We start from the raw sequence: 24,579 nt of genomic DNA, 5'->3' as shown, positions 1-24,579 counted from the left end.
AACTGGGGGAGAAGGTTAGTGTGATAGTATGACATTCCAAATGATCTGTGATCCTCAATTTCTTTCAAATGAAATGTTACCTAATTATATATTTTTAATTACTTCCTTCCCAGTTCCAGTCCTAATTCCGCAGCCATTCCCACTGTAGTATCCATTGCCCTGTCATTGAGGTTTGTTAAAACACAATCCACAGCTTGTCGTGGTAATTTCCTGTATTACTAAATGATGAGAGTTACAAACCACACACCAGTCAGAGTAATACTTAAACTTCATATTTTAATAACATGAGCTTCACTATAGCCCAGTGACTCTCAGATCAATTCAGTGTCTATAAATGAATTCTGAGAGAGCTTACAAAAGAACACCTCATCTTTTATAGCCAAGATACACCCCTCTCAACTCACAATGACGAACCACAGATCTTAGGAACTTCACAAAGGGCCTTTTACTTGAAAGAGGAGTATCCCATAGCCAGATACCATTAGCTATAAATTATCGTTCAGTTTAGACAAGGTTCTAGACAAGGTTCTACTTCTCGTTCTTGGTACTTCATATTACCAAAACATTACCTCATCCAATGGCATATATCATTTGTCAATTCTAGATACTCCCATCTCAAATACAACTCACCCCTGGACAAGCTCCCTGAGGAGTGAGCCTCTAGATCATATACTATGAAAGATAAGTTTCAACATCAGAGGTGACATACAATGGTTCCAGACACTGCCATACTCCTTCCCCCAATGGGAAAAGGAGGGAATGACTGGAGTACAGACATAGTGGAGCCCTTCACATGGTTTCACAGATATATTCATTATGAAGACAATGTTCAAACCTGACTCCTCCCTTTCTGATATTCTGCCTATTACCAGACATGGAAAAGCCAAGCATGACCTCTCCCCTCTCTGGGCCCCAAGTGACTTTTCCCTAGAGAAGAAAGGAAAATGCAACTGCCAACAGTATAGTCCAAAAGAAGACATTCTAATGACAAGAGAAGATAAATAAAACATCTTATTTATCGATGTTACCTAACTAATTATGATTCAGCTACAACAAGCTCCATCAGGAGACCACAGGGTTTGACCTGTTGGACCCGAACATGAGAGTCATAGATGTTAGTTATAACTACATCCAAGACAAACACCTGAAGAATTTTTTCTGCCATCCGGAAAGGAAGAAGCGGCTGGTGAAGCAAGGCCTCATCACCTCAAATGAGAAGGCAAGGCAGACCTTCTTTTTCTTTCCGAAATCTAAATGTGACACTTATATGGAACTGAGAAAATTGGACAGGTGTAAGCGATATGATGGCTAGGTGAAATGTTTGCCATTTTGCTTAGTTTACACAACTCCAAATCTACATATGGTCATTGTTAGTGCAGGTTGTAAAGGAGAATGTGTTCTTAATGTCTTACCTGGTTAAATAAAGGCAAAATCAATCAATATTGGGGTTTCGGTTAGAGGTAGATTTGGGATTGGGTGTTCAAGAACTTCCCTTAAAAATGGCTCTTTTGTGGCTCCTCCCTTTCAGGTGCTGTGTTCGTGTAAAGAGTACAATCGCTACAGTAGCTACATCAAGTCAGTTCAGTTGCTGTGGGAGAAGCAGTGCTGTGCCCAGCAGGTTAGAGTGGTCTGCTTTCTAGATGCACAATTATAAAAACACAAAAGCTATATTGTAAGACACCTTTCTATGCGTTTTATTTCAACTGTGTATGTAACTTGCTGTCGCTCATGGATCGGGAAAGGGTTTTCTGATCACGTAACAAGACCAGGAAGAACTTGTGGAAGGCAAGGGTGCAAATGAATCTCTCTCTCTCAGAAGATGCTTTTGAAGCAGTTCCTAGTCTTGCAGCAGCAAGGGGAGGTTCCGTCCCACATTTCACTGATGGCTATTAGAGATTGGCTCATTGCCAAATGTAGAAACTACTTCAAGAACACGTGAGTGTTATTAGAATCTTTTACTCAAATTTGTTTTAAAAAACATAAGCAAAGGTGTGGAATCACGTTGACCTCCTATCTACAATAACTTAATAAATAGATATGGTGGACAGTTTGAGTTGTAGAAAAATTAAGGTAAATCATGGTTTATGTTTCCTTGTATGTGAAGGTTTCAGAGTGAAATGGAAGAGGGGAAGAACCTTGGCCGAACTAGCTTGGGATGTGAAACGACGCCTCAGGCTTAAGGAGCTGGAAAGAGAAGTGTGCAGGGAGCTGCGCCTGGAGCGCCAAATCCGCTGGACGGTGATTGGACAGGTAAGGATGGAACAGCGACACTCCTAGGGCTGATATCAACTCACAGTTGCTTAAGCAGCAGTAGGACCTCAGTGTTTCTGTTGGTATCTTCACCCATTTGCCTCTCTTTCTCACCCGTCTCTCTTAGCCTGGTAGCCAGATGGGAGATTGGAGACCCCTGGGCATGGAGACACACACACCTCTGGGAAAGGACTCTCCCTTCAGACACTCCACCTCCTCGATGGACACTCTTTCCAGTCAGATCTCGACTGAGAACCTCGAGGTTGCTAGGCTACATATTGCCAGACCACATATTGCCAGACCACAATCTACCAGACCACGTTCTGCCAGACCACCAACTGAAAGACCTAGCAGTGACTCTGATCACACTGGAACCTTGTCTACTGTGATGACCTGCTCACCACATTCAGCTAGCCCGTCAGTGGTAGGTCATTTTCATGAACATGTTCCCAGCTTTCACTCTTTGGGGGCTGTAGGCATATTACTGCTTCCCTGTCTCCCATCTACTGGGAAATCCATATCCAAGTACAGTGGCAAGAAAAAGTATGTGAACCCTTTGGAATTACCTGGACTTCTGCGTAAATTGGTCATAAAATGTTATCTGATCTTCATCTAAGTCACAACAATAGGTTGTGACTTAGGCCAAAATCTGCCAGACCCCAACCAGACAAACCACCACCTGCCAAACCACCATCTGCTAAACTACCATCTGATAATCCACAATGTGCTAAACCACAATCTGCTAAACTACAATCTGATAAACCACCACCTGCTAAACTAAAATCTGCTAAACCACAATCTGCGAAACCACCTATTGCCACTGAATACTCTGAAACCTTATCTGCTGTGGTAGGTCGTGGGCATGTCATCCCTGTCAAACTGACCGTGGCCCCTTTCTCCTCCTTACTCTCCAGCGAAGAGACCAACACCAACCTCCCCTCCTCGTGCTCCATCAAGCTTTCAGACAGTAGGAGTGACATTTCTTGCTCTCTGACCATAAACTCAATTTCAAATGTTCCTGGATGTGACTCTAGCAGCAGTACTTCCCTATCCTATCTAACGAGCTCACTCAGCCTCCAATCAGGTCTCTACTGAGAACCTCCAGGCTGCTAGGCCATGTTCTGCTACGCCACAATTTGCTACGTCACAGTCTGCCAGGCCACAATCGGACATACAATGTACTGCCACTGATGTCTATGAACCCCCATCTGCTGTAGTGGGCTGCACAACACATTCAGCTAGCCCAGATTTGATATGTAATTTTAGTCATGGACATGTCATCCCCTTCAAACAGACCTTGGCCAGTTTCTCCTCCTCCAACACCAGCTTCCCCTCCAGCCAGGGTTCATCTAGCAGAAGCTCCCTTGTGTCTACCACTTTGAAACTCTCAGCCACTTACATGCCTCCCAGGCAGGGGTCAGCCAGGAGCACCTCCTCAGGCTCCAGCAAGCTTTTAGACAGAATGAGTGACATTCCTTGCTCCCTGGCTGTGAGCTTTATTTCAACTGTTCCTGGACCTGACTCGAGCAACAGCCCTGTGCGGGAGAATCAATTTGCTACTGAGGTCTCGTCGATCTGCCTCAGCCAAGACAGAAATGGCCAAGGAGGGAGTGTGACACCTCCAGCCCCTTTGGATGTTTCCCTCCCCTCCATTATTGAGCGGGCTGGCGGACTTGTATGTTGCGTCATCTCCCAGTCTTGGTGAATGGTGAGGAGGGCTCTCCATCTCCCACCACAGTCTCCCATTATCCTACAAGGGTGTTTGTCAGCCACTTAAGGAGTAGCCCACTAGGTGAGGACCTTGTAGATTCAACACTTGCGGATGTTATCTCTGTCCTGAAAATGGAGGGAATTCTTTCCTCCTCTCTGACTTTGGAGGAGGAGCTGCTTGATCTCTCCTCCAGTTGTTCTTCGTCATCCAGCGAATCACTGCAATGTGTGTCTGTTGGCGCTCTTGGAGGTGCCTTGAGGGGACACTTCACCCGTGCACTTTCCTCTCCCTGTATCTCTCCATGCTGTTCAGTCGTGTGTATTTGCCACTGACAAAGACCTGAAGGTAGAAAGAGTGAAGGGAGTTTTTGAAAGCCTGAGATCCCAGTTTATGAGCTACGCCATCAAGCCTGTGAGTAACATCATTACCAGGGCAACAACAAAGATGGCTGCCTCCAATCAGCTTAGTTCAGAGACACTCCAGGCAGCATCAGCAAAATCATCTGCTGTGGCTCAGAACCTTATTAGTTTGGTTTTATTTAAAGTTGCCACAGTGTCCTGCTCTGATCACTTAGAGGGTCTGTTTGATTATCTCAGATGCCCCTCAACTTTGACCAGAGTTCTGACACCTTTGACCTCAGAGAAAGCTACACTGACACCTGCTGTTCAGAAGATCAGAAGGGAGATGTCTCAGGAAGTGGCCACCGAACTCCAGAGTTTCTTGATCAAGGAATCCCTTATTGACACCCAGACACCATCCAATGGACATGCTTGCACTTCTGGTTCTGCCCCAAGGGAAGCTGTGCGGGACATCCTGAGGAAAACCAAAGAGGAGTCTTCCAACAAAAGCCTGAAAATTATTTTCTCTGTTAATTTGGATGAGCGGCTCACAGACTCAATTGCAGATGCCTTATATCCAAAGCTGCATGACAGATTGGAGTCGAAGAGAGAGCTGCAGGCTTCTTATTACAGCTCAGCTGCAGCCTCAGCCCCTTCGAAGTTGAGAGCAGCCTAGAGCTCCAGGAGTTCACTGACCCACTATCTGAGTCAGTATTGTGTCTTCTGGATAGGACATTTAGAGATAAAGCTCAGATCTTAAAGACAGGCGGGGGTGTTTTACAATATGTCACAGACCCAACCTGTAGTAACCTGGTATATTTATGTTTATAGATGGCAGTATTGACTCAAGACAGGGGTTTGATTTCCGCTAACCGTAGCTATTTCCTATGTCTAACTATATAACTATGATTAAGAAAGCTTCAGGTAGTTTAAGCCATGTGCATCAAAAAATGTAATTCTAAGTTACAATTAAATACTAAACTGTGCTTAAGTATCATGAGTTGTAACTCTAAGAAGCCTTTAAGGATACTACACAACCTATAAGAAGTTTTTGATTGGACCCCACACCAACAACGTCAATGTGGTTATGCACACGATTGCAGTGGAGGAAGTTGCCTGTTGAGGGTTGTATTGCGCAAAGTGAGGCCATTCATGGCCTTCACAAGAAGCAAGAGTTACCTTCCAGCACCAGTGGCAGAGGAAATGAGACCCTGAGCCCTACTAATTGCCTACTGGAGGGTGTAGTGGGCAAATTGGTATGGAAGATGCTATTTCAAGGCCTTGACATCCCTGAGGTACCCATGAATGACATCCGATCAGAACTTTAAGCTACAATATGAACTGGTTACGAAGCTTTGTCCTCTGATGGTAAGGACAATCATGGCTACAACCATAGACAATCAACCACCTACTATTCAAGAAGCAGTGATGTCTTCCGAGAACCTCCATCTGAAAGAGCTGTGTGAGGCAGGTATCAAATCTCTCAAAGAGAACCATGTACCCGATGACTCCGAGACAAACATCATGGTCAGAGGGACCTCCGACAAGGACTCTCCCAGTCTACATTCCACACCAAGCTGCTTCATGGGTATGAGCTTGACTCAGAGGACTTTGCATCACCTGTGTCATCCCCAACCACCACTCTCTCTGATGTGGCAATGGACATGGTGGTTTCTGTCCTTCGGGACATGTCCGATTCCCCAGACCTTACCTCAGCATTGGAAAATACCAACGATCTCAAGACGCCGTACTCCCGCCCCTCAAATGCAAGGATTGTAAGAGCCCTCTGCAGAGAGATGGAGGAGCACACGGGCTCTCCTGATGCTCTGAGGCGAGCTTTGAGCCGCGGGGAGATGACAACAGCCATTGCGAGAAATGTCACCAGGGAAGTCAACCGTCTGGGTTCAATCGTACCCAAAGTCTCTGTCAGGCCACTCTCCTCAGACATCTGCCTAAGGACAAGGTCATGGTTAAGGGCCGATGTGGCTCGGCTGAGGTGAAGGCATCCCAACCGGTGTATATTATTGTTCATGTAGAGGCGGTGATGGATATCATTGTCCGGCTGCGGTCTCTGATTGTTCCTCGGACCCAGGATAAACTGTCCAGCTGGACCCTAGTTGAGGATGTGACCACAAGCTGTCCAGTGCTCTGTGGGTGAGGGTGACTAACAGGTGGAGGGAAGCAAATGTCTGCCTGAAGGCAACAGACATCTTTCAGTTGGTGCTGTCTGTGCATAGAAAGTTGATGCAACGCTATGGCACAGAGGAAGCCCTACAGAAGATACTGTGCCACAAGGCACCCAAGCTGCACAAGGACATTGTCTGTCTTGTCACGAGCGGAATTATGGATGCACCATCCAAACTTCAAGGCACCAAAAATCTGGACTCTACACTCAACTTGAAAGAATTGACAGCCTTGTTTAATGAAATGACAACCCGTGAATCTTTGAATAAGAAAGCTGAGCAGAGCAGCATGAAGACTGAGATTGAACAGCCGGAGTGATCCACTGTGGAACAAGTGTTGGGGAATAATCAGAATTGGATGGTAACATAGGTAAGATGTTTTATATTCATCATATGTTTGTAAGTTATTTCTCATCAAGAATGTTATTTTTGTATAATACTGTGGCAGGGTTGCAGTATCTGTTCTATGTCAAGACTAAGTTGCATGGGCCGCAGAGAGGGGAGAGGTCAAGGTGTCATCATGTGTAAACATATCTTTTGCTCCACTGTGTCTGTGTGCCAGTCACTCCCTACTTTTCCCATCGGGGAGAGGAGGATGGCAGTGTCTGGAATCATTCTATGCTCTCCGTGAGCTTGTCCAGGATTGGTTGTATTTAGAATTGGTTGTATCTAAATGACAATTTGATATATGCCTGTTGATATGGAGGGTTGGTTTATGGTTCTGGGTTTGAGTAAGGAGACAAAGCTGCACGATTTATGTCTATGCTGTCTGACTATGTGTGTTCTTTGCTATTAAAGGATCTCAGTTGCAAGGTAGTGGGGCTCTCAGAGAATTCATTGATAGACACTGAATTGATCTGAGAGTCACAGGGTTGTGATAGAGCTCATATAATTAAAGATGGACTTTGATAACTAACTCTGACTTGTGTTGTGGTTTGCTCTCATGATTTGGTAAATAGAGGAAATTTCCACGACACAAGTGACATCAGGTTCCAACAGCTTCATAAGGGAGCTTATATTAGAAGAAGTCCTGATGAAGCTTGTCAAGAAGATATGCCGTATGCCAAAAAGGACCAACAAGCGTCAGCGCATCCAGATCAGTGATCTGGTGACTGAGCTGATCCGATTGTTCGACGATGAGGTGGCCAAATATCTGATTGAGGAAATGGAAAGCCAGCAAAAAAGTTTCAATTCTAAGATGACATCGAAGCTGGCAGATGCCATCTACACTGACCTTGGGAAGGTGAAGCGTTTGAAACGCTCCTTGAAAATGTACGATTTATTTGAGGATCAGGAGATGCTTTCCATTGTCTCTGTCATTGTTTCCCACAAGCTACTGGCCATCTTGAAACCCTCAGTTTCCAACCCATATGACCGTGAGACCTCAGACCTTGAAGACTCATGCAGTGATGATGTGGAGGATTTGGAATCTGAGGGGGTGCATTATGCCACCGGCAGAAAGGTAAAACAAGCTCAGATTACTCTTGAATGGTCATTGGTTGTGCTTTTTGATATCGGCACCAGTAAGTATAGTTGTATAATTATAGGAATATGTAAAGGAAGTGAAATTGAAGTTGAATTGTGCATCCTTGAATTCTGATCAGTCCAACATGAGCATTGTCCTTACAGACACTACAAACCAGCCAGAGATGTACATTGCTTGTGGATTCTCCACCTATGAGTGAGTATTCCTGGTGGGAAATTTTCTTATTTGACAATTATAAAGAAGTAATAAATTATTGTTTTTTCAGACAATTGTCCATCTGAAATTCTTACATATTTTCATCTTCTTGCCAGTTAAATTATCCAAGATGAGGAAAGGCATCCGGGACTTCTTCTGGGGAGTCCAGAAGGCCTGGAAACGCTTGGTCACCTGCAAGTCCTCTGGGTCCTCTGATGGGTAGCCTGGATGACGTGCAGCCCGTGTCAGTTGCTTTTGCCAGGCTACATCTGAGGAGGACACCACAACTGGCCTCAATACAACATTTTTATTTTTGTTGTTCATTTCTGTTTTCATTTTGAATCCCCTAATGCCGCTATATTTGAACCAGGCTGTCAGTGGACTAGCTTACCATTAGTTTATACTCCTGATGGAAGATCCACTATAGGCTGGTCAACACCAAAATTCCATCTGGGTCTTTTGATCCTATTAGCTCCCACTCCTGTAACTAGGAATGTGAGCTTCTAAATGTCATTCAGACATCTACAGCTTCTCCTGTGATTAGGAAGATAAGCTAAGAAGCCCAACCAATTGACTAGATGTGCTGTACATCTGATGCCCTCTCCCTATTGTAATCATTGATCCACGTCCATTGCAGCCTCTAAATTTGATGTAGATATTTAGCCTAAATTAAAAAATGACAAGGAGGGTAGGCCGACAGCAGCTTCTACTCTTACGATTAAGAAAGTGGTGCTAAACGTTTTGGGCTTTGAGGAACTATGTATTTGTTTTTTCAATCACTTACATACTTTTGAATGGTTGTTTTAATAAAGCATTTGCATTGCAGATTTTGATTAATATTGTATCTTTCAGAATTTTTCATTTTAATTTAGGTATTCATTTGATGACATGGGACTAAAGCGTAGTTTATACCCTACATACGTACACAAGAAATAACTACAAGCAGCTACACAAAAAAAGCTCTACACAAGAACGTAGGATCAGCATTTTGTGAAGCGTTCTTCTGTTGCACACGAAGGGTATGAACTAGGCTTAGTCATTTTATGACTTCAATAAGGGTATATAATGATATCCATAGTGCAGTATTAAGATATTCATTATGGAGCTTTATATTATAGTAGAAATAATGTAAATGAATAAAAGTGAATTGATGTATGTCAACTTGATGGCGATATTTGCTTGTTCAACAAAAGCTATATTGGTGTTAGACGGTCTGACGTTGCATGACATTCACGTATTATTTAATTGTCACCGCCCTGAAAGAGGTAGAAAAGGCCTCAAGATGGTGACAAATATCTTCTGTCAGACAATCTAATCAATGTATTTATCACATGCGCTGAGAAGAACAGGTGAAATGCATACTTACATCTTCCTCTAACTCTGCCTTGGCAGAGAAGGGCTTGATGAATCATGTACAGTATATGGACCAGCATCCCAGTGGAATGCTTTTGACCCTTTGTAGAGTCCATGCCCCAACGAATTGAGGCTGATCTGAGGGGGAAAAAGGGTGCAACTAAATATTAGGAAGGTGTTCCTGATGTTTTGTGCACTCAGTGTATATACTTCAGGTTGTATATATTTGTAGTTATAGGAGAATGTGAGTCTTACGGCCAGCTGCCATATTCTTGCATGTATTCTGCATCCGGAACCGTGAAGCCTGGCAAGCGAGTTTAGTATGATTTGACATATGATATTTATGCACCACATGTTTATGTGACTTCTCTGTTTGCCTAACTTGGGGAGACAAAGAAAGTAATACTTTCAGAAGAGGACTTAGACATATTGAAAAAGAGGACTTTATCATTGCCCATTCATACTAGCAGGGAAGCCCCTCTCTCAGAGGCTGAGGCGAAGAGGAGCAGTCGTAAGCCCACTCCATGTGAGTGGCTTTACCGTAACCTCAGGCACAGTGGAACGGGGAAACTCATCTGTATAATTGTGTTGAGGAGATCCAGACTGCATTTCAAATGGCACCCTATTCACTATACAATACATTACTTTTGACCAGGGCCCATAGGGGTCTAGTCAAAAGTAGTGCACTGTATAGAGTGCCATTTGGGATGCAAGTTCAGACTCAGTTTTAATGAGGGGATTAGGTCTGCTAGCCAGTGTTCCGTGTCTCTCTCTCTCTCCCTCTCCTGCAGGCATGCTCATGTACAATAAGGTGTTTTCGGGGCATGATGACTCAGCTAATTGGTGACCAAACTCACCTTTTGTAGTGTTGTCACGCCCTGGCCTTAGTATTTCTGTGTTTTCGTTATTATTTTGGTTAGGCCAGGGTGTGACATGGGGATTTATGTGTTTGATTTGTCTGGGGTTGTGTGTAGGTATGGGATTGTGGTTAGAGTAGTACTCTAGGTAAGTCTATGGTTGCCGAGAGTGGTTCTCAATCAGAGGCAGGTGTTTATCGTTGTCTCTGATTGGGAACCATATTTAGGCAGCCATATTCTTTAGGTCTCTTGTGGGTGATTGTTCCTGTCTCTGTGTAGTTTCACCAGAAACGCTCGGTCACTTTGGTTTTTCTTTTTTACTTGTTTTGGAAGAAGAGAACGAGCGCCATTCTCCTTGCGGAGATGGTGCTAAATACATCAACACGGTCGGTCCCTGGGATTGGGCTGGCCAACACGATTCGTTTTGCTTGGAAGGAAAAGGAGTTGGAGCCTTTAGGACGGGAATCTTTTGGAAGGATAATATTGATGGGGATTCTAAAGCTGACGGTGAAGGACGTGTTTTGTTTCCAAGGCAACTCGTTGGAGGGAGCATACGACGTGGCACTATATACAGAGGAAAAACACGATGATATCCTGAGAAGGGCAAGAGCAGTGGGAGGTGAGAGGCCGATGTGCCACTACGAAATAACAAGCCTGGCGAAGAATAACTTTAGGGTTGTAACTGTCAACATTTACAACCCTTACGTTAAGGACGAAGAGGTGAGGGCTTTTCTGGGGAGATACATGGATAACGTCTCCTCAGCAAGGCACCTCAAAGACTCCCTTGGGTTTTGGAATGGGAGGAGAGGCTTCCAGGCCCTCCTCAGAGAGGACCCAAAGGGACATGGTGGCTACCTCCATCCTCCTGCTATGTTCTCCCTAGGGGCTGACAGGGGGACGTTGTTTTATGCACGTCAGCCCCCATTTTGCAGGCGCTGTATGGCCTACGGTCACATATTCGCCTCGTGCAGTACAAGAAAATGCAGATTTTGTGCATCTGAGGATCACGAGGCGAGGGATTGTGACAAGCCTAAGACGTGCCATGGGTGTGGCTCGTCAGCAGACCTGTGGCGGGGGTGCCCGGCCCATCAGAGGTCATATGCGTCTGCGGCTGGAGGGGCAGCAAGAGCGGGGGATGGGGGAAGAAGAGGAGGGGAAGGAAGCACGCCTCATGACCAGAGTACAGGTCCAGAGGGGAAGGCCACAAGGAAGGAGGAGGAGCAAGAAGCGGCGGATGGAAGAGAGAAGGAAACGGAAGGCACGGGAGTAGGAGAACCAGGAAAAGCGGCGGAAGAAGGCAACCGAGTGGAGGAGCATGAGAGAGAAGTAAGCGAGGGAGGAGTGGTGGAGAAGGAGACTGTGGAAGAGCAAGTGGACTGGGGGGAAAGTGCCCTGGTGGAAGAGATGAGGGGTATGGTGGAGGAGCTGGCGGGGGGGAGGGTGGTATCTCTCCACTGCCGCCATCACCAAAGAAGAGAATGAAGAGGAGGGTGCGGGGTTTAAGGGGTTTAAGGGATTTTGTTAAGAGGAGGGCGGTTTTTAATTATTTGGAGGGTGTGGGGTTTGATTTTTGTTTTTTACCAGAGGTTCACCTGAGGGATGGAGGGGATGTTAGTAGGTTTAAGAGGGAGTGGGACAAGGGGGAGTCGGTTTGGGGTGTTGGGGGGGTGCACTCATCGGGGGTAGGGATTTTGTGTGGGCACAGGGAGGTAAAAGTGGAGGATTCTTTTGTGGTAATGCAGGGGAGGGTTATAGGGGTGGATGTCACGATAAGGGATTGTAAATTTTTATTAGTGGTGGTGTATGGGCCACAGGTGGTGGCAGACAGGAGGGAGATGGTGGACTGTCTGACGCCCCTGTGTGTCACAAATAGGAAATTAGTGATAGGGGGGGATTTTAATACAGATTTAGGAAGAGGGGGGGATAGCAGTGCGGGCGCCATTGCCAGGCTAATGGCTTGCCATGGTCTGGTAGATGGTGGTCTGCACACTACTCCGAAAATGGACGGTCCTACATGGCGCAACTCCAGGGGGGTTGAGCGGAGGCTCGACTATATTTTTGTACCCAAGTCTTGACGGCCATCCTTGAGACGGGGGTCCCGGGGGGATCAATGGCTGTTGGTGTGCTGTCACTTTTATATAAGAAGGGGGAAGTAACAGACCTTGGCAACTGGCGGCCGTTGACCATGCTGTGTGTAGATTACAAGCTACTTGCAAAGGTTTTAGCAGACCGGTTGCGCACAGCCCTTCCCTACGTCGTTCATGAGGATCAGACGTGCGGGGTAGAGGGCCGCTCTATTAGATGGAACCTACAGTTAATCAGGGACTCCATCGCTTGGGTTGAAGATAGAGGACTGCCTTTAATGGTAGCAGCGCTAGATCAGGCGAAAGCCTTCGATCGCGTGAATAGATCCTTTTTATTCAGAGTGTTAGGTCGATTAGGATTTGGGGAGAAGTTTATAGGATGGATTCGTACATTATATGTCGGAGCGGGGTGCCGAGTTAGTGTAAATAGTCACTTGGGTGACGTTTTTTGACCTCTCGTCTGGGGTCAGGCAGGGGTGCCCACTCTCGGCTCTCCTCTTCGTTCTGTACATGGAGCCTCTGGGGGCTGCCATTAGGGCAGACACAGGGGTGGAAGGTTTGCTGATCCCTGGAGGTGGTGGGCTGCGTGTTAAGATGACGCAGTACGCCGACGACACTTCCTTGCTGTTGTGCAAGGACTCATGCCTGACAAGGTCCCTTGCCATCTTTGGGGATTTCACCCGAGCGTCGGGAGCAGTTCTGACCTATGCAAAGTCTTCCGTCAAGATTTTCGGAAGATGGCGCGGTAGAACGGATGTGCCTGGGGGGGTTATCTCTCTGTGAGGGGGCCCTGAGGATTCTCGGGGTCCATTTTGAGACCTCCGGCTCAGCGACGCTAAACTGGAACATGCGTATCGCAGTGGTACAGAGGAAGCTAGCAGTGTGGAAAGCTAGGTATTTATCTTTTATGGGCAAAGTCCTGGTCCTAAAGGTGGATGTGTTGCCGTCTCTTTTGTATTTGGCATACATCTACCCGTTGCCGGCTTGTCTGAGGAGGCCTCTAGTGAGGCTTGTGTTTCAGTTTATGTGGAGTGGCAGGTGCGAGTGGGTCGCCAGGGCACGCATGATCTGTCCCATCGGGGGAGGGAGGTAGGGGTGTACCACATTTCCCCCTCAAGCTGGACACAATTTTTGTTTCTTTCTTGTTAACAGAGCTTGCTCAGCCAGTGATACAACCGTCCGGTTACCTCCTGCGGGTGTTTTTCTCGTATCAGGTGAGAAGCATAATGGTGTGGTCTAACACGGGTCCTCGGGCGGAACAGCTGCCGTGGCATTTTGGTCATGCGGCCAAGTGGCTGCGTGCGCACCCTGAGGTTGAAGTTGCCCGAGTAGGTTTAGATCATAGGCACCTGTACGAGGAGGTCAGAAAGGCAGGGAGTCCGGCGCCTGTAGTGGGCATCTCGGAAGTGGTCTGGGAGGGAGTGCAGGCGCGGGGTCTGGACAACAGGCTCAAGGACCTGAATTGGTTGAGCCTTCATAAGTGTTTGCCGGTACGTTCCATCTTGTACCGGATGAGTTTGGTGCAATCCCCCACCTGTCCAAGATCCTCTTGTGGCAGGGAGGAGACTGTGCGCCATGTCTTTTGGGACTGTAGTATGGGCTAGGGCACGGGTGTTGTTAGGTTTGGTAAAGGGGATTTTGTATTGACGTGGGCCAGGTTAGAGAGGGGTGTAGGGAGAGCGAGAGGGACGGATAGGGACAGGTTTCTGCTCTGGCTTCTCATGAGTCTCTTTAAACAGGGGCTGTGGGAAGCAAGGCAGAACATGGTGAAGACAGGGAGAGATTGGGGGGTGGAAGGGATAGTGAGGAGGGTGGAAGGAGATTTGAGGGGGAGGATGAAGAGGGAGGAGAGGAAGTGGGGGCAGCATGCTGCTCGGTAGAGGTGGAAGGGGGGTTTAGGGCTGGGTGTCATTTAGATTTGTAAGAGGATAGATTAGGGACGGGGAGATAGGGAAAGGTATTTTGTAGGGTGACGGGGAGGGAAGATGCTCCCCTGAGGTTTTGTTTGGGGTTTATGTTTAGTTTAATTAGTTTAATTAAAATACCATTATTTGAGTATGTATGTAAATTATGAGTTGTAAAGAATGAATGGTATTGAAGATAATAAATTATTTTTATTTATTTTTTTAAATAAAAAAAATAGGGCTGGTTTGGTTTTTCACGGTTATTGTAGATTGTTGTATTTTCATCTTTGTTAAAGATGTCCAAAAATAACCACGCTGCATTTTGGTCCGCCTCGCTTTCACCAGAAGAAAACCGTTACAAGTGTGGTGTTTATACTGCTGCTACACCTTAATCAGGACTTCATCCCCCGGCTATTTAAGTATCTGGTGAACGAGATAACCTTAATCATAACTTGTGGGCCAGTATGTTGTGTGGCAACCCTGACTGTTAGTAGTTTGAAACACATAATGATTTACTTGAAGGCAACCTACATTAGGACTTCATAACACTTTCATCACCCATTTATACAATGGGTGGGTATAATCCGGAATGCTGATTGGTTAAAAGCGCATTCCAGCCAGTGTCTATTCCACAAGTTACCACCAGCTAAATCTATGACGTTAAAATGCTTATGTACTCTGTTCCATCTGACTGTCTCATCAGCCCAGGCAGGGAAGTTATAAACTTGATCTCCACTATAAAAAGCATCTAGACATTATCTCACATTTCTTTAGACTAACATTTAGTTTTCAACAGCGGAGATTTGTATAAACATTAGTCTCTCTCCGACATCTGCAACATTGTTTCAAATATTCAAATTCGATCTCCAACTGTCCCATAGTAATGAACGTGTAGGAAGTCGGGACGAGAAAGAGATGCCAGGCAGCGTTTCTCAGCCAATCAAAATAATGAATCAGCTGGCATAATTTTTATGGATATATACAAAGAAAGGTCAATTGAAAAAAGGTCAAACGAAAGGAAGGGCAGCTAGTTTGCAGTCTTTCCAGCTCCACTTTGAAGTTATTGTGTTAGCTGTGTTGTTGGCTAGCTTCTCTGAACAATAGTGTCCTAACAAGAGCACATTTTTTTATGCCGGGTGAAATCGTAACTGATTAGATCATTGTTATTGATTGATGAGGATATTGTCACGCCTGCTCCCACTCCCCCTTCGCACCAGGCTACCTGTTTGTACATGCCCCTGTCACCATCACTACAATATCTCCAGCACAACGCTGGAAATTTGTCCGCATCTACAGAAACTAGTCCCATCATTCTATGACGAACACAGATGGTTTAATATCAAATTCAGAGAGAGAGGCAGAGAGACTCTGACACAGATGTAATGCCAGTTCCTTGTTGTTTGGCTGTACACTGAGTGCAAAAAAAACATTAAGAACATCTTCCTAATATTCCATTGCACCCCTTTTGCCCTCAGAACACCCTTGTCGAGGCATGGACTCTACAAGGTGTCAAAAGCGTCCCATAGGGATACTGGCCCATGTTGATTCCAATTCTTCCCACAGTTGTGTCAAGTTGGCTGGATGTGCTTTGGTTGGTGGACCATTCTTGATACACACAGGAAACTATTAGCACCTACTACCATACCTCGTTCAAAGGCAATTCAATCTTAAATCTTTTGTCTTGGCCATTCACCCTCTGAACGGCACACAATCCATGTATCAATTGTCTCTTCTTCTTCTGTATTATGGTGGTCCACAAATAAATGTCATAGGTGCATGCTGCTGTATTGGCTGTGTATCAGTCTACTATTCTATAGTATGAATTCATTACACTTTGTGAATAAAAAAAAAACGAAATATAAAAACTAAAACTAAATACAAAAACAATTGCTTTTCCAACTAACACTGATCCCATTAAAACCTCACCACAATTCCACTACTTTGGCCCTATCTGATACTACTACATTCAACATCTTGTAACTCTGGATTTCTACATATTTTGCAATGGGACAGTGAGAACTTTTTATAACAAATGTCATGCAATTATAATCAGTATGCATTGGGGGACAGATAAAACATTTGCAGTTTTACAATTTTTCCCCCCTCAACTTTACCCATTTTGTCATGGTGTGGATTGAAATGTTTGCAGATTTAAAGCAAATTTCCTGCAAATCTACACATTTTGTAATGACTTATGCCATGTTAATAAGATATCTGAGTGTGAATGACTAACAAAATAAATGGGTGCCCTCTGGAGATCGGTGCCCCTGGACACGGCATTTGGCCATAATTATTACTAGTTTAGATAGCCGGCTAAACTACACTACATTACCAAAAGTATGTGGACACCTGCTCGTCGAACATCTCATTCCAATATCATGGGCATTAATAAGGAGTTGGTTCCCCCTTTGCTGCTATAACACTAGATGTTGGAACATTGCTGCGGGGACTTTAAGTTCAGCCACAAGAGCATTAGTGAGGTCGGGCACTGATGTTGGGCGATTTTGTTGTCAGGTCGGGCACTGATGTTGTCAGCTACTTCCGGCGCCGACAGAGATGGCCGCCTCGCTTCGCGTTCCTAGGAAACTATGCAGTTTTTTGTTTTTTTACGTGTTATTTCTTACATTGGTACCCCAGGTCATCTTAGGTTTCATTACATACAGTCGAGAAGAACTACTGAACATAAGAGCAGCGTCAACTCACCATCAGTACGACCAAGAATATTACTTTCGCGAAGCGGACCCTGTGTTCTGCCTTTCACCCAGGACAACGGAATGGATCCCAGCCGGCGACCCCCAAAAATTACTTTGAAAAAGGGGAAAACGAAGCGGTCTTCTGGTCAGACTCCGGAGACGGGCACATCGTGCACCACTCCCTAGCATTCTCCTCGCCAATGTCCAGTCTCTTGACAACAAGGTTGATGAAATCCGAGCAAGGGTAGCATTCCAGAGGGACATCAGAGACTGTAACGTTCTTTGCTTCACGGAAACATGGCTCACTGGAGAGACGCTATATAGCCGAGACGGTGCAGCCAGCTGGTTTCTCCACGCATCGCGCCGACAGAAACAAACATCTTTCTGGTAAGAAAGAAGAGGGGCGGGGGCGTATGCTTTATGGTTAACGTGACGTGGTGTGGCCAAAACAACATACAGGAACTCAAGTCCTTCAGTTCACCCGATTTAGAATTCCTCACAATCAAATGTAGACCGCATTATCTACCAAGGGAATTCTCTTCGATTATAATCACAGCCGTATATATTCCCCCCCAAGCAGACACATCGATGGCTCTGAACTAACTTTATTTGACTCTTTGCAAACCTGAATCCATATATCCGGAGGCTGCATTCATTGTAGCTGGGGATTTTAACAAGGCTAATCTGAAAACAAGACTCCCTACATTTTATCAGCTTATCGATTGCGCAACCAGGGCGGGAAAAACCTTGCATCATTGCTATTCCAACTTCCGCAACGCATATAAGGCCCTGCCCCGCCCTCCTTTCGGAAAAGCTGACCACGACTCCATTTTGTTGATCCCTGCCTACAGACAGAAACTAAAACAAGAAGGTCTGTTCAACGCTGGTCCGACCAATCTGATTCCACACTCCAAGACTGCTTCCATCACGTGGACTGGGATATGTTCCGTATTGTGTCAGACGACAACATTGACGAATACGCTGATTTGGTGTGCGAGTTCATTAGAACCTGCGTTGAAGATGTCATTCCCATAGCAACAATTAAAACATTCCCAAACCAGAAACCGTGGATTGATGGCAGCATTCGCGTGAAACTGAAAGCGCGAACCACTGCTTTTAATCAGGGCAAGGTGACTGCAAACATGACCGAATACAAGCAGTGTAACTATTCCCTCCGCAAGGCAATCAAACAAGCTAAGCGTCAGTATAGAGACAAAGACCCTGGGTCTCGACCCCGCCCTGTGCAACTGGGTACTGGACTTCCTGACGGGCCACCCCCAGGTGGTGAGGGTAGGCAACAACATCTCCACCCCGCTGATCCTCAACACTGGGGCCCCACAAGGGTGCGTTCTGAGCCATCTCCTGTACTCCCTGTTCACCCACAACTGCGTGGCCACGCACGCCTCCAACTCAATCATCAAGTTTGCGGATGACACAACAGTGGTAGGCTTGATTACCAACAACGACGAGACGGCCTACAGGGAGGAGGTGAGGGCCCTCGGAGTGTGGTGTCAGGAAAATAACCTCACACTCAACGTCAACAAAACTAAGGAGTTGATTGTGGACTTCAGGAAACAGCAGAGGGAACACCCCCCTATCCACATCGATGGAACAGTAGTGGAGAGGGTAGTAAGTTTTAAGTTCTTCGACGTACACATCACAGACAAACTGAATTGGTCCACCCACACAGACAGCATCGTGAAGAAGGCGCAGCAGCGCCTCTTCAACCTCAGGAGGCTGAAGAAATTTGGCTTATCACCAAAAGCACTCACAAACTTCTACAGATGCACAATCGAGAGCATCCTGTCGGGCTGTATCACCGCCTGGTACGGCAACTGCTCCGCCCACAACCGTAAGGCTCTCCAGAGGGTAGTGAGGTCTGCACAACGCATCACCGGGGGCAAACTACCTGCCCTCCAGGACACCTACACCACCCGATGTCACAGGAAGGCCATAAAGATCATCAAGGACAGCAACCACCCGAGCCACTGCCTGTTCACCCCGCTATCATCCAGAAGGCGAGGTCAGTACAGGTGCATCAAAGCTGGGACCCAGAGACTGAAAAACAGCTTCTATCTCAAGGCCATCAGACTGTTAAACAGCCACCACTAACATTGAGTGGCTGCTGCCAACACACTGACTCAACTCCAGCCACTTTAATAATGGGAATTGATGGGAAATGATGTAAAATATATCACTAGCCACTTTAAACAATGCTACCTAATATAATGTTCCCTACATTATTCATCTCATATGTATACGTATATACTGTACTCTATATCATCTACTGCATCCTTATGTATCACTAGCCACTTTAAACAATGCCACCTTATATAATGTTACTTACCCTACATTATTCATCTCATATGCATACGTATATACTGTACTCTACATCATCGACTGCATCCTTATGTAATACATGTATCACTAGCCACTTTAACTATGCCACTTTGTTTACTTTGTCTACATACTCATCTCATATGTATATACTGTACTCGATACCATCTACTGTATGCTGCTCTGTACCATCACTCATTCATATATCCTTATGTACATATTATTTATCCCCTTACACTGTGTATAAGACAGTAGTTTTGGAATTGTTAGTTAGATTACTTGTTGGTTATCACTGCATTGTCGGAACTAGAAGCACAAGCATTTCGCTACACTCGCATTAACATCTGCTAACCATGTGTATGTGACAAATACAATTTGATTTGATTTGATGTAATACATGTATCACTAGCCACTTTAACTATGCCACTTTGTTTACATACTCATCTCATATGTATATACTGCACTCAATACCATCTACTGTATCTTGCCTATGCCGCTCTGTACCATCACTCATTCATATATCTTTATGTACATATTCTTTATCCCCTTACACTTGTAGTAGTAAGGTAGTAGTTTTGGAATTGTTAGCTAGATTACTTGTTGGTTATTACTGCATTGTCGGAACTAGAAGCACAAGCATTTCGCTACACTCGCACTAACATCTGCTAACCATGTGTATGTGACAAATAAAATTAGATTTGATTTGATTTAGGCCTGGCTCGCTGTCAGCGTTCCAATTCATCCCAAAGGTGTTCAATGGGGTTGAGGTCAGGGCTCTGTTCAGGTGAGTCAAGTTTTTCCACACCGATCTCAACAAACCATTTCTGTATGGAACTCGCTTTGTGCATGGGGGAATTGTCATGCTGTTGTCACAAAGTTAAAAGCACACAAAAGAATAGTCTAGAACGGCATTGTATGCTGTAGTGTTATGATTTCCTTTCACTGGTACTAAGGGGCCCAGCCCGAACCATGGAAAATAGCCCCAGACCATTATTCCTCCGCTAACAAACTTTGCAGTTGGCAGTATGCATTGGGGCAGGTAGCATTCTACTGGCATTCGCCAGACCCAGAATCGTCTGTTGTTCCAGATGGTGAGGCTTGATTCATCACTCCAGAGAAAGTGTTTCCACTGCGGCGAACTTTACACCACTCTTGCCGACGCTTGGCATTGTGCATGTGGATTTAAGGCTTGTGTGTGGCTGCTGGGCCATGGAAACCCATTTCATGAGGCTCCCGACAAACAGTTCTTGTCCTGACGTTGCTCCCAGACGCAGTTTGGAATGTGGCAGTAACTGTTGCAACCGAGGACAGACAATATTTACGCGTTACACTCTTCAGCACTCGGCGGTCCCATTCTGTGAGATTGTGTGACCTACCACGTTGAGGATGAGCCGTTGTTGCCCTTTGACAGTTCCCACTTCACAATAATAGCTCTTACAGTTGACTAGGGCAGCTCTAGCAGGGCTGAAATTTTACAAACTGACTTGTTGGAAAGGTAGCGTTCATTAACAATGCCACATTGAAAGTCACTGAGCTCTTCAGTAAGGCCTATGGAAATTGCATGGCTGTGTGCTTGATTTTATATATCTGTCAGCAACGGTGTGGCTGAATTCGCTGAATCCACTAATTTGAAGGGGTGTCCACATACTTCATGTATATGCACAACCACATTTTACTGAGTTAAAGTTATGGGGGGGGGGGTACGTTTATTTCTTTATTTTTGGTCAGGGGGCCCTCTAGCAGTCAGGGGCCCTATGCAACTGCTTATGTCGCTTATGCCTGGAACCGGCACTGATGGTCAGTGTTCAAAGCCACCTCTGTTCCTTTTGACATTCTATACCCTGAGTTGCTCAATATCAAGTACGCCAGTTAGCAGACGCTTTTATCCAAAGGTTGAAAAGAGGTTGAAGATTTCTTTTTCATTGTCTGTTGTCATGTTTTAACCAATGGAACATCACAAAGAGAGCAGTCTCCTTGCCAGACAAATGCATGTGTTGAATGCAGTATACTTAGAGATGTGACTGACAAGTGTACATCTCCCTATATGTATGTGTCAGGGTTACAAATACAAATATATGTATGTGTCAGGGTTACAAGAGACTCAATCACTCGATAACAGTGCCACCGATGACAATTTGGAAACTTCCTGTCAGTGCCAGACAGACGTATTAATTGTAGTAGCAGGTCTTTCTGAACTCATTGTCAACAGCGAGAGAGAGAGAGAGAGAGAGAGAGAGAGAGAGAGAGAGAGAGAGAGAGAGAGAGAGATGAACAACACAAAAACAAACCAAATTAAACTGGAAAGGGGCACTGATAAGGCTTTGAAATGTTTTAGAAAGGATTTTGCCTCAAAATTATTCTGAGCAGATATTCTTTCATTTCAGTCAGAGGTAGTCTTGACTGAATTCCATCTTAAAATGAGGGTTAAAGAAGACCCAATTGTGCCCCGTCCTAAATAGCAATACAACTATATAAAGTTGGAGTCAAGTTGGGGTAAGTAAGCATTTCACTGTAAGGTCTACTACACCTGTTGTATTCAGCGCATGTGACAAATAACATTTTATTTTATCTGATGACACCTGACATTGTGATGTGACCACTGTGCTGAAATATAAATACATAAATATCCTGTCGAAAAATAGATTGTATTTACAACCACTGGGAAATCATTAAAAACTGTGTGAATCTCTTGTGTTTCCACAAGTTTCTTATTTTTTTTAAAGTTTTGAGCTTTGGCTGCCTACTTCTTTTCCTACATGCCTTTTGAGAGCCCTCATCCTAGAATCTTCACTATGAATCCCTTACAAAAGTTCTAATAAAAATGGATGTACTTTGTTTCAGACTACTTGATCGATTTTAGACTTCTATGTCCTTAGAGGATTTAAGCATACCGTAATTGCTGGACTATAAGCCGCTATTTATTCCCACGCTTTGAACCTCGCGGTTTATACAATGACGCGGCTAATTTATGGATTTTTCCCGCTTTCACAAGATTCATGCCGCCAAAAAACTGAGCACCGTCACATAATGTGACGTAAAATCGAGCGCGCTCAAACTTCCCATCATTCTGATTACGGTAGTAATTTTGTCACCCTCATCATGGCAAAGACACGGAGAAATGCATATGATGCAGCTTTCAAGTTGAAGGCGATCGATCTGGCTGTTGGAAAAGGAAAGAGAGCTGCTGCACGGAAGCTTGGCCTTAATAAGACGTTGGAAACAGCAGCGTGAGGAACTGACTCAGTGCAAAAAGACAACAAAGGCTTTCAGAGGGAAGAAAAGCAGATGGCCCAAAGTATTTGCAGCCACTCGACATCAGTGTAAATCGTGCATTGTTCAGTGGGAGTCTTGGATGACAAGTGGGGAGAAATCCTTCACTAAAACGGGCTGCATGCGAAGAGCAACTTATGGTCAAGTCTGCCAGTGGGTCCTGACAGCGTGGAGCATTGTCAAAAAATCCACTATCATCAACGGGTTTCGAAAGGCTGGACTGCTGCGTGTTGAAGGGGCAGCATGAGCTCAGCGGGGTATTTGCCTCCGGATGAAAGTGACGAGAGCGACAATGAAAACGATCCAACATCGGATGAAGCAATTCTGAGGCTATTCAACTCCGACACCGAAGGAGATGACTTCAGTGGTTTCAGTGCACAGGAGGAGGAAGATAGTGACCAAGTTCATTTGTTTCAATGTACCAGTAGGCACCTGCGGCTTAAAGACATGTGCGGCGTATTTATGTACAAAATACATATTTTTTAATAATTCAGTGGGTGCGGTTTATATTCAGGTGCGCTTAATAGTCCAGCAATTACGGTAACTTCATGCACACCCACCCCTTTATAATGTATAACTAATAAAGAATAACTGCCTCTGTAGCCAAGATGTTAAGGTTTGTCCAAATCATTATTGAAAAACCGTCAAACATCAACCAATGTGGTATAGATTAGGCAATTCGGTTTTTTTTTTAAAATCTGTTTGTTCTCAGTACAGCTGAATTGATTATAAACTAGTAAGGAACTCTACATGTTTGTTTACTCTCCTTACCCACACTGCCAGAGCTAATACACAAATCCATGCTGACATTTCCTCCTTATGTCCCACATTATTGTTTCCCCTGCTTAACAGACATCCTGCTAATTAACAATGTGAAAAATAAAGGAAGGGATATTGTTCCAGACTATTGGATTTGGGAGTCAGACATGAGTAAACGGACATGAGTCCAGAGACTGTCCAGTAAACAGTGCCTAACCACAACAAAAAAATGATACAATACGGTCAAAATCATACTGGCAGGAAAGGCCTGATATGTCCTTTTCAGAAAACCTGTCAACTGATCTCTGTATCTCAAACTGTAACTCTTGAGGTCCAGTTGAGTAACACTGTTATCTACAATATTTTAAATACCATTCTGTTCTGTCATTGATAATCTTGGTATCTGACATACTGTAACTAGAGGTATTTTATTCCTATCCATGTGCAATATTGTAAACACCATTCTTAAGTCACCACAAATGCATAAACTAAATCTCTTTTCCAGTCAGTTGCTAGATTTCCATCCAATTGGCTACAGATTTTCATGCGAAAATTCAAACTTCTGTATGAAGAAATTATGCATATTTTCCCACCAGTGTGTTTCCATCAAATTGACTTGTTACAGATTAAGACGCAGTGCACATAAAATAACTTTTGTGGTTAAATTCCCATGTACAAAATAATAAAACACAATTAGGTTTCCATCGCATTTTCAACTCTATTGATGGTTTGTCACAAAATTGTTTGCGTTATATAGAGAATTACATTTACATTTAAGTAATTTAGCAGACGCTCTTATCCAGAGCGACTTACAAATTGGTGCATTCACCTTATGACATCCAGTAGAATAGTCACTTTACAATAGTGCATCTAAATCTTAAAGGGGGGGTGAGAAGGATTACTTATCCTATCCTAGGTATTCCTTAAAGAGGTGGGGTTTCAGGTGTCTCCGGAAGGTGGTGATTGACTCCGCTGTCCTGGCGTCGTGAGGGCGTTTGTTCCACCATTGGGGGGCCAGAGCAGCGAACAGTTTTGACTGGGCTGAGCGGGAACTGTACTTCCTCAGTGGTAGGGAGGCGAGCAGGCCAGAGGTGGATGAACGCAGTGCCCTTGTTTGGGTGTAGGGCCTGATCAGAGCCTGGAGGTACTGAGGTGCCGT

General features: G+C 44.9%; 1 protein-coding gene and 1 long non-coding RNA gene across 4 annotated transcripts in view; both read right to left on the bottom strand.

The window, feature by feature from the left end:
* The window catches only part of LOC118396117 (uncharacterized), a 200,934-nt gene that overhangs the window by 32,871 nt on the left and 143,484 nt on the right, over window positions 1-24,579 (bottom strand). The gene's annotated exons all lie outside the window — the stretch shown is intronic.
* Window positions 257-24,579, bottom strand: part of LOC127908202 (uncharacterized) — a 41,956-nt gene continuing 17,633 nt past the window's right edge. Inside the window, exons 3-4 of the long non-coding RNA XR_008066280.1 lie at window positions 9,530-9,654; window positions 257-8,432 (exon numbers count right to left, since the gene is read on the bottom strand). This is a non-coding gene — a long non-coding RNA (uncharacterized LOC127908202). The remainder of the gene's footprint in view (window positions 8,433-9,529; window positions 9,655-24,579) is intronic.

Source organism: Oncorhynchus keta, chromosome 17 (genome assembly GCF_023373465.1).
Source record: "Oncorhynchus keta strain PuntledgeMale-10-30-2019 chromosome 17, Oket_V2, whole genome shotgun sequence".
In the NCBI taxonomy this organism is placed as follows: domain Eukaryota; kingdom Metazoa; phylum Chordata; class Actinopteri; order Salmoniformes; family Salmonidae; genus Oncorhynchus; species Oncorhynchus keta.
Note: the sequence above shows the minus strand (reverse complement) of the source record. Positions and strands in the feature narration are given on the sequence as shown.